The sequence below is a fragment of the Cebus imitator genome, unplaced genomic scaffold (assembly GCF_001604975.1).
Source record: "Cebus imitator isolate Cc_AM_T3 unplaced genomic scaffold, Cebus_imitator-1.0 Scaffold60, whole genome shotgun sequence".
Lineage (NCBI taxonomy): Eukaryota > Metazoa > Chordata > Mammalia > Primates > Cebidae > Cebus > Cebus imitator.
Window position 1 is genome coordinate 7660158 of NW_016107375.1, and position 11416 is coordinate 7671573.

The window sequence follows — 11416 nt, forward strand, 5'->3', positions numbered from 1 at the left end:
ATATGTGTGCAGGTTTTTATTGAACATGAGTTTTCAACTCATTTGGATAAATACCTAGCAGTGTGATTGCCGGATCATATGGTAAGAGTATGTTTAGTTTTTTAAGCAACTGCGTTACAAAGTGGTGTGCTAGTCTCTATGCCCATCAGCAAGGAACGGAAGTTTCTGTTGCTCCACATTCTTGCAAGCATTCTGTCATGTCAGTATTTATATTTTAGCCATTCTAGAACATGCATGATGATGCCTCATTTTTGTTGTAATTTGTAATTCTACAATGACATATAATGTTGAATATATTTTCATGTACTTACTGGATATCTGTACATCTTTATTGGTGAGGTGTCTGTTGACATTTTTTATTGATTTTGTGGCTATGAAAAAAAAAAGATTTCTCAGAGAATGGACAGGAAGAGGCAGTGAAAGAGAGAATAGCCACAATTATGTGTTATCACAGAATCTGCCTTTCATTCTAGAGGACACAGACTTACCATTTATCTAAAAAAAATCCTCCAAAAACATAGAGTAAGCTCATGTATAAATGGAAACTGAAAAGGGAGTAAAAAAGAAAAAAATTGTAAAAGGATCAGCTCTTGTAATGAAATATACTCTCCTTTTTATTACATCTTTTCTCTGCACACATGCTCTGCTATTTTCTTTTACTCTTTCAGTGGGCTGTTTCTGTTCACTCAGATTTTCTAATTTCTCATAATCTTTTTTGTCAACTGACTATCAAGGCTGCCTCAAATGTCTTCATTATGGTTTTTCAGTTTCAATCCCTACTAACTTGTTCATCTGTTTATGTTGTTGGCTTAAAAGGCTATAACTCAAATGAATATCCCTTGCTCAGCTTATTTTATAGCAAATTGTGTGTCATCATTCACTTGCCAATTAGTTTATTGTCTATTGTTTGGAGAAATATCGACCCTAGAGCTAATCGGGGGTACCTGAAGGGTTAACATCAAGGGATATGAAACACGGATACTTACTCAAAAAAGTCGTTGGAGTTGGCACTTAAAATGGACTCTTCAGTGTGAAAGCAGATAGACTGTATAACACGCCTATAATCAAAGTCACTGGGGAAGATAATTTCAAAATTGAAGAAGTGACAAACACCTTAAGATGTAGATAGTGCACAGAGAATGAGGAATAAAACAAATATGTCTTTTAGACTTGACCACTAAGAAAGTAGCATGAATTTGTGATGATTCACCATAGAAAGGAAAATTTGCAGAAGAATGAGGAGTGAAAAGAAATATACAGTGGTTAATTCATTATTAGAAAGAAATGAGAACTTTTCTTTCTTTCTTTTTTTTTTTTTTTTGACGGTCACTCTGACTGTGACACTGGAGTGAAGTGGTGTAATCTCAGCTCACTGCAACCTCTACCTCCCAGGTTCAAGGAATTCTCTTGCCTCAGCTTCCTGAGTAGCTGGGACTACAGGTGTGTGTCACCACTCCTGGCTAATTTTTTGTATTTTTAGTAGAGACAGGGTTTCACTATGTTGGCCAGGCTGGTCTTGAACGATTGACTTTGAGTGATTCACCCATCTCTGCCTCCCAATGCACTGGGATTACAGGAGTGAGCCACCACGCCCAGCCATAAGAACACTTTTGATTGAGAAACAGCATAGGCAAAATCCAGAGAAAGAGATTAGAAATACTGAATACATGGAGAAGAAAAAAGAAATTGTAGAAGGGAAAATAAATTCAAATATTGCAATCAGTTAATATTAATAAGCCGTTAGTAAAGAGTTATCATATTAGAATATGAAGAACTACTAATAAGAAATATACTGTATTTACAAACATAAGAAAGTGAGCTAAAATGACCAAATATGTTAAACCTTAATAAAATGTCACTTTCTGACATAGGCATTTTATTTCACTTCACTGCCCTCATATCTCATGATTCTAATTGAGTGAGTATTTAGAAGACAAATGCCATTTACAATTAGTCTAGCCTGTTGTTACTTGCTATTACTTAGTTTTTGTAAGAAACACCATAAATTACAAAATTATAGTCTCATTTGTAGCTGTCAAGCCTCTTGTCATGGAAGCAATTTAAAATTCTAGTATCTGATGACATCATTACATCAATCCCGCTATCTTTTTGGAGGAACACAATTCAACCTGCTGAGAAAGAAGGCTCAGTATTGTGAGATGTTCTTCTTTTCTCATCTTTGAAACTATAAAATAATATTATGTGATCCACACAATCTGGAATCACAATATTTTATATTTTGCTTCATTAAAATCATCAAACCTTCTCAATTTATCCTTAATCTGCTTTGTGAAAATAGAAAAGAGCTATGTTGACAATAATTTAGTGGAATTTATTCTCCTCTTCTTGTCCAAAAGCATTTAAAAATGACTAAATTTTTGAAAATACACAACTTTCAAGAAGACAAAAACTGTGTTTGTCTTAGTTTTTAATTTGTTTTCCAATTATTCATAAAATGAATAATCAAACGCCCTACTGACTTAAATTGTCTTCTCCTTTTCAACTTCTCTTTCAGATACAATATGGAGCAAGTTCTAAGTCTGTAGCACATGGTCAGAGACATGAAAGTCACAGAAAATCTGAGGATTAGAGATCAGTAACAATGATGTTACATAGTGACTTGACAAGTTGGGTAAATAGGCTAGAAACTTGATTATGCTCATGCTACACAGATATTGACAAAGCACAACAATCAGCTTGTTTGTAAGTACAAAAAGAGTTTATAAGCACTGGGAGCAAGGATGAGTTGCAAGGAAGCCACAGCACTCTAAAACAGACCCCACACAATAGTCTTGCTAACAGGAACCTACTCCAGTGTCTTTCTCATTGTGGAGGTGTGTGGTCCTTTCTGTTTCACTGTTGAGGAATGCATTCATTTTGTTTCCTCTCTACCAATTTTAAAATGTAAGATTTTAAAATTGTTGAATTATGTTGTAGAAGTACTAGAGGATTGAGCCCTTTTTGTTGTTCTACAGATAAGCACACATTTACTGATTTAGGGGAAAAAACAGAATGAAGAAGAGATACTCTGCTTTCATAGGAAATCTTAGCCTCATGTTCTCAAGAGAAACAGAAGACAGAGATTACAAGGAATGTGTTTTCAGAAAACAAGCCATAATTTTCTCTCTTCATACTTTGGAGACTCAGGGAAGACTCCCTAAAGAGGGATATGGGTCAACACTGTAAACCATCTAGTCTTTAACACTTGTCTTAACCGCCCCATTTAGCTGTTAGGTGACTCTAAGGATCACATTCATTTCACTCCTCTCCTATGGAAGAGAAACATTGCTGTGTGTGAAATGTGCCCAAGTTCATGTATACCTTAATGCTAGAAAATAGGATACAGAACCAAAAGCTTGGGTTTTTTGCCTAGCGAGTCCTCTTAAGAATTTAAACCATTGGGATTGGCCATAGTTTTTGTGAATATGTTAGGGAGCTGGGTAGGAACCTCTCCTTAGAAAGCATAGGGAATGCAGAAGAAGTCAGGCTGCTTTCATTCTTGGAAGACCTTTTCCATCCAGCTTAGAATTGGCTGACATTTGGTGAGATCTAGAAAGTCTAGAAGAACAAAGGTAAATAAGCCTTTCTGCCCTTGTAGTGTAAGGTTTAATTGATTTGAAGGATAGAAAAAAGGAGCCTATTAGGTCCATATGGGCCAGCTCAGTTCAGCTGTAGCAGTTGTGTGGAAGGGCACCCTGCATAGCACGTGGGAGGAGAAACCTTATAGCTATGTGGAACGTGATTTGCATAGAACATGTCCTCTGCATATATTATCACACAATCTGGCTCTCAGTAAGATAAATAGCAAAGGATTCGTGTATCCTGGATGCTGTCAAACATCACCTAATAAGAAATAAAGTCATTTAAGCAGTTTTGTTACTATCCATCATTCCAACCTACTTAGTTGTTTGATATTGTGGTTAAAATAAATTGAAAAACAAAAAAACCTAGGGAAGAGAAGTGAGGCTTGGGCCTTTAGCATCAGCTCTAGTGTAGGTGAGAGGAGAGAGTAGAGAGCCTGGTTTTCTATAATCTGACACAGAACCCACTGCACCCCCGTTCCCCACCATGCTGCATGTCAGAGTGGTTTACTTCAAATCTGCCATTTACAACAAAATCACTTCCACTTTCACAACTTTTATGTTACCATTCTTCTCACCAGGAAAGACTCCAACTTTCTTGTTCTCTAGAAAATTTCTACTTATTCTTCAAGCCCTTGTCAAAGTGCCACATTTTCAATCAAGAATTTCTGTCCCTTCCCCCAACAGCTTGTGAACATTTAATGCTTTCTGAGGATTTTTTAACTTTTTAAACAGTGGTCTCTTGTTTCAACTTAATTTCAGGCTCTTCGAAGACCAGAAATACATCTAACCCTTTCTTGTATAGATTAGAGCACAAATTATCGGTGAATTGCTCTAACTAAACTGAAATAGATGGTGTGATATCTGCACACCCAACAGTGACTATGTACACAGTACTCTTGTCTGAAGACTGGGTATTTTTTCATTTACCACTCCTAGTAAAATATTTAATAAATATTATCCATTTTATTCTTTGGTATAAATATTTGGCATTTATTTCACATGAATGGTTTCACTTCCCCTATCTGTGCTCTATATTAGTGCCCCCTGCCACACATGGACTCCAGACTGGCCTGACAACTTACTTTGGCTAGTAAGAGTTGCAACGTGTTACACACTGGCCTTTATCTGCCTCTTGCTGCTCTTTGGAACCTGGGTACTAACATGTGCAGAAGCATAGACAAGCCTTCTGAAAGGGGAGAGACCACGTGGAGCACAGACAAGCCAACGCAGCTACAGCTCAACCATTCTGCCAACTGACAAAGGAGGAAGGCCATCATAAATCATTCACCCTAGCTGAGCTGACTCAATCTAAGGGTTACCCAGCCTACCCGCAGGCTTGTTTTAAGCCACCAATTTGTGCATAGTTTCGAAGTTAGCAAAAGCACACTGATTTCTAAAATCACAAAATACAGAATGAAAATCAATTATTTCGAATTACCTCTGCCCAGCAGTTTTGTGGCTGCCTAGAAGTCTTTAGGACAACAATGATAGGCAACTACCTTAGTCAAAAGCAGAAGAGTTAGCTGTATGCTCAGGCTCAGAGTTAAAATGCATAGGGGGAAAAAAAAACTTCTCCTCTGAAATATCTCTTCCAGCCTAAAATTCTTCCATATAGATAACTTGTATATTTAGTTCCACAGGATATTCTGGTAAGTTTATTTCATTGAGCATCTAATTCTTGAGAGAATGGGATACAGGATAGTTGCTTTATTTTTTATAAGATTGTAGATAATATGGAGATTATTCATTGATTAGAAAGCAAAAACTTCTCTAAACTACTCTGAATCTTTTATTTACTGATGTTGACAGATTGATTTTTGACAACTGATTTAACCTTTAGTAGGAAATTTTCCACTTTAAATTTTCAAATTCATATTTTCTCTATGTATTCAAAGACATTTATATATTGAACTGGTTTTTAAATACTAATATTATTTATTTCTGCATATTTTCTTCATTGTTCAATTTTGCTAGAAATCTGTTTATTTCAATAGTTTTTTACAAAGAACACCTCTTTTACATTGTTGACTCTATTTATTTATTAATTTATTTAGACAGGGACTTGCTCTGTCATCTAGCCTGGAGCAATAGTCTCCAACTCCTGGGCTCAAGTGATACTCCCACCTCAGCTTCTCAAAGTGTTTGAAGTACAGGCCTGAGCCACCATGCCTGGCCAAATTGTTGACTCTTTTCTTCTCCTCAACCTTCTCCTCCTTCTTCTCCTCTTCTATCTCCTCTTCCTCCTCTTTCTTCTTCTTCTACTAATTCTTCTTCTTCCTCTTATTCTTCTTCACATTTTAATATTTCAATTATTTTTTTTTCTCTTAATTTCTTTTATCTTTGTTTTTATAACAACAATAAATAAATATATGTATAATTTGAAGTCACAGAATTATAGAACTATGATGTGGGGAGGTTTAAATCCACAAAGTCAAGCCCTGAGATGAGCCCCACATAAAGGCTCAATAAATATATTTTGAGTTGAATTAAGTTGAATTAAGTATTATTGTTTCCCATTTTACAATGTTCATCAATTAATGATCCTGTATTATGCTTCAGATGTAGCTGCACTGTCCAATATAGAATATTTAACTCCTTATTTATTTTTTCTCAAATATAAATATTCACAAGTTTTGATGTGCTACATTTACATATCAGTTATCTTCAAATACATTTTAGTTTCCATTAAAATGTAGTAACCTTTCCCTACAAAGTATTCAAGCTCTTGTACAAAGTAAGCATAAGTCTATAATCAGTGACTTTTTCTATCAAAAAATATTTATTCATTGTGTGTTGTGAAATAATGACAGTGTATCTCATGAAACAACTAATTTTTGGCATAGGTTCTAAGTTAGAAAAAGTTAATTGATTCCTGAAAACAGCATGTAGAGAGAAGGACAAATCTTTCAAATAACCCCTGGCCAGCAGTATTGTAGTTGTTCAGCAGTTTTTAGGACCACAATGACAGAAGATTGTTTTAGAATTCAATTTTGGCAATATGATTTCATAAATTTGGTGGTAAGGATTTGGCATGATACTGTTCATATTCCAGAGCTTCTGTGGTTTTTATTCAGAATGAAATTGAGTTCTAAGTGAAGGTTAGAATTTGAAGATTGCTTTCCTCAGTATATTCAAAGAAAGTTTTTGATTTATTGTTTTTCGTTTTTTATTTTAGATATTCATGAAGTCTATACTGTGAGTCAGGGATAGGAACAAATACTTTATATATAGAATGTAATATCATTCTATATTTTAACATATCTCATCTACATTTAAAGTATGTAGAAACTAGGGTTTAGAAATGTTAACCTACCTTGACCAAAATCACCCAAGCAAAAACAATAAAATCCAAGCTAACTTACTCCATAGTAGCCTCTGGTTGTAACCTTATCAAAAATGAGTTGCTTACAAACAGGTTAATGTTCATATGAAATTATATAACTTTCAGGTTTTTGAATTAAATTAAAGAATAAGATCAACTTTTGTCCTAGAATGTATTAATTCACACATTTATCCATTGGCCCAAGATTTAAAAAATATGTGTGTAAAAACGAATAAAAATAATCAGAAAAAATCAGATGGTAGTAAAAAAACAACTGGAAGAAATCAGAAAGTAATTCCGCTTTGACTTCACCATCAATAGTGTGATTTATGAGTAAACATGGACAAGTCATTTGAGCTCAGGAGCCTCCTTTTTACAGTGAGAGATAAGAATTTAGTTTTTCAGCTTCTTTTCAATCTTGAAAATTTTTGAGGATCTCAATTTAGCATCATCGAGAGAAGTGCCTGTGTTATTCTAAGGACAATCACATCTTTCCAAGTACTTTTGAAACACACCTACTAATTAGTCATTCTTTTTGATGCAGATACAGAGTTTGTCCTGGAAAGTCATCATAAACATGTATAATTTGAAGTCAGAATTATAGGCTTTTGATCTGGAGAGGTTCGTATACACAGGATCAAGCACAGAGATCAGTCTCACATAAGGGTTCAATCAATATTTTCTGCATTGAACTAAATATTATTGTTTTCTATTCTACAATGTCCATCAATTAATAATCATGCATTATGCTTCAGGGGTAGCAGCCCGGTCTCATCATCTGAGTTGTCAATCCTTCAAGGCAGGAGTCATTCCTTCTAGTCCCTTGCTTATCAACTAACATGATGGGGGCAAGGAAAGTATTCTCATTGTTTAATTTAATCTAATGGGTAAAACACCTTTCCTTTTTGGATTTGTTGAAAGCAACTCCATTTAGGTAAAATGACACCTGTCAAGTTCCTTGATGGTTTCACAATTCCTGATACAATTACAAAAAAGCACAGAAGGCTGGTCCTATGTACTTTTGTGGCATGAACAATATAGCTATAATTAGTGACTTTTGCCTGGTGTTAACAAATGCCAGAGGGCATCTCAATCTCTGTAGATGAGTTCTCTAGGATTTAATTAGCTCTCCCCTTGATTCTTTGTAGAACTGTGCTGTTCCTAACATACCTGGTGCTTGCTTCAGGCATGGGTCAAAACATGCAGCTGTCAATTATTTAATATTCATGACATTTTTCACAAATGAACTGTGCATGAAGCCTGCAGTATTGAAGGATACTGAAGCCAGCTCATTTATGGAGTAGATAGCTTAGATTTTTAAAATAATAGTGTGAAGAACTCAGAGACACAAGAAATTTTGTTCTTAAATCTTAAAACCTGTTTTCTCTCTTTGCTTGTAATCATTGAGAGAGAAAGAATGAAGTATTATCTAGGTTTTAGTTTCCATTCCCTGTATCTCAGTATATCAATTTTGCACATCACTGTAGGTTTCAAGTTTTCATTTAAAAAATGGATAATTGAACTAGCTAATTTCTAAGACTCCTCTAGTTTTAAAAGTAGGCTTCGATGGTGATTATGGAAATTTTTATCAAATACAGACTTATTTTTCTTCAAAATACATTTCTGAGAGAAATTCTAATTTTTGCTTTATTATATGTATGTACTACAGAGAAAAGGAAATTACATAACATTTTAAATTCTATAATTTCTGTTCCTTAAAAAATTTGAAAACAGTTTCCTTGGCTATGCCAGTGACATGTGATACATAAAATCATTTTGGAATCAATCCCTGGAAATAAGTTATACACCTCTGAAAGTTACAGTAGTTTTTTCCAACCTTCAGGTTACAGTTCAGGGCCCTAAAGCAGAAATTTACTGAGTACCCTGATTAATATGGCTTTCTGAAATGCCTTTTATGTCTCTGGAGAAGGTGACTCCAAATATATTAAGTCAATTTTTAAGTTAATTCTGAAGATTGGACTAATAGCTTAGCTAATGGTCATTGCTCATTTAAGCTAAACTCAACATCCCTTAGAAACTAGACCTGTGATTTCACTTTTACTTATCTTAGCAATTATCCTGTTGACATCCTGATGGAGGGGCAATGTATATGATATAAAGTTTTACGGATAGGATAGTGAGCTTCCTTTTGAGTCTGTCTGTTGAATTACGAAAATTTTTAAGTAATAACAATGACACATGTGTAGATATACCACAAAGCTATACTTTGCATAGAGTATGGCAAGTCACCAACTCTTATGAATAACATTTATTTAATTTCATATGGAAAACAACAAAAATTTTAACATCTTTACTGAGGTAAAATGGACATATAATAAACAGCATATGTACAATTTAACAATTTTGGCAGATGTATTCACCCATGAAACTATCACCACAACTAAGATACTGAATTTATCATTACCTCCCAAAGTTTCCTTATGTTCCTTTTGAATCACTACCTCTTGTCCATCCCAATCTCTTTCCCTAGCCAATCCTGAGATGTATGTCACTATAGTTTGTATTTTCTATACTTTTATATAAATTAAATAGTGTAGTATGTACTTGTTTATGACTTTTTTCACTCAGCATAATTATTTTGAGATTCATCCTTGTTGTGTGTTGCAACGATTCATTTCTTTTCACTGGTGAATAGTATTTTATTGTATGAATATATGGCAATTTTCTTATCCATTTCTCTGTTCATGAATATTTTTGTTATTTCCAGTTGTTGGCTATTACAAATAGGGTTCCTATGAACATTTGCATATAAGCCTTTGCATCTTATACATACATAAACACACAAACACGAACCACTCATATATGTATTTTTTTTCTCTTGGTTGGATAAATAACTATAAATGCTAAAGTGAATTATTAGTTCTAATAATTTTTTTTGTAGATTCTGTCAGATTTTCTGTATAGAAAATATCATCATCTTGGCTGGGCATGGTGGCTCACAACTAATCCCAGCACTTTGGGAGGTTGAGGATGCCACCATTGATTGAGGTCAGGAGTTTGAGACCAGCTTGGTCAACATGATGAAACCTAGTCTTTACTGAAAGTACAAAACATAGCCAGGCATGGTGTCCTGTAATCACAGCCATTTGAATGGCTGAGTCAGGAGAATCCCTCGAACCCCAGAGGCACAATTTGCAGTGAGTTGAGATCACGCCACTGCACTCCAGCTTGAGAGAGAGAGCGAGACCGTATCTCAAAAAAGAAAAGAAAAGAGAAAAGATCATCACCTGAGAACAAAGATGATTTTACTTCTTCATTTATAATCTGAAAGCATTTTGTTTCTTTTATTGCCTGATTGCACTGGCTGGGGGCATCTAGTACAATGCTGAATAGAACTAGTGAGAGCAGACATCCTTATCTTGTTTCTGATTCTGGGTTAAGTCATTTAGGATTTCAACATTAAGTATTATGTTATCTATCCGTAGTTTGTCATAGATGTCCTTTATCTGGTAAGGTTTCTTTGTGTTACTAATTTGCTGAGAATTTTTATCAGGAATGAATCTCAAAGTTTGCTAAATGCTTTTGCTGCATTGATTGAGATGATCATGAGTTTTTCTTTTACCGCTTGCTATATTTTCTACCTTGATTAATTTTCAAATGTTAAACCAATCTTTCATTTTTGGGATAAATCCTACTTGGTCATGATGTATTATTCTTTTACTATATTGTTGCTTTATTTAGCAAAAATATATTTCTTATAAATATTTAATAATTATATACTTTGCATGTAGTCATAAACATTTATTAAGAGCATGAGCTCTTTTGTTAAGTTGCCTTGATCAAAATTTCAGCCTCGGTTAAATTACTTGAGCTTTCTATCTCTCAGTTTGCTTAACTGTCAAATGTCAACAAGAACAACAGCTTAGCTATTTCATAGGCAGTTTCTAGTACAAAATAAAGTGATGCATTTGGGATTGTAGCAAAATCCCTGCTACATAGCACATGCTAGACATGGTTAAATAGCATTAAAATACTTCAAGTGGCTGTAGTAAGTCCAGACCATTAATGTGTGGCAAGTCATCAGTGGTAGGAAAATATGAGGAGACAGGGTTTTGAAATAATTATGAGAGTGAGTTATTGAGCCAATTGGAGGAATTGCTAAAAGCCAGTAAGAGACAAAGAGAGGTAGAGTTAAAGATGGACATGCTGGTTTGAAGTTGGTAAAAGGGAAAGGTTCTAGACATTCTAGAGGTGGAAAGCTGAGTGTCTTAGAGTATATCTGTCTAGGTACATATAAAGGGACTTCCATAGAAAAGCTATAAAAGGGCCAGATAGATACTCAGAGAAAGTCAATAATACCAGGGTCAGGTTTCCAATTCTAAAACCTCCATCTAGTCTTTTAGGATACAGTTTTTTAATAATCACTGACTTTTAAAGAGCTTCAAATAATTTTATTCCCTGGACTATTTTGAAGTGGAAGGAACTCTTTCTAACTTGTTCTACAAGGCAGTATAACTCTGATACCAAAACCAGACAAAGACACAGAAAA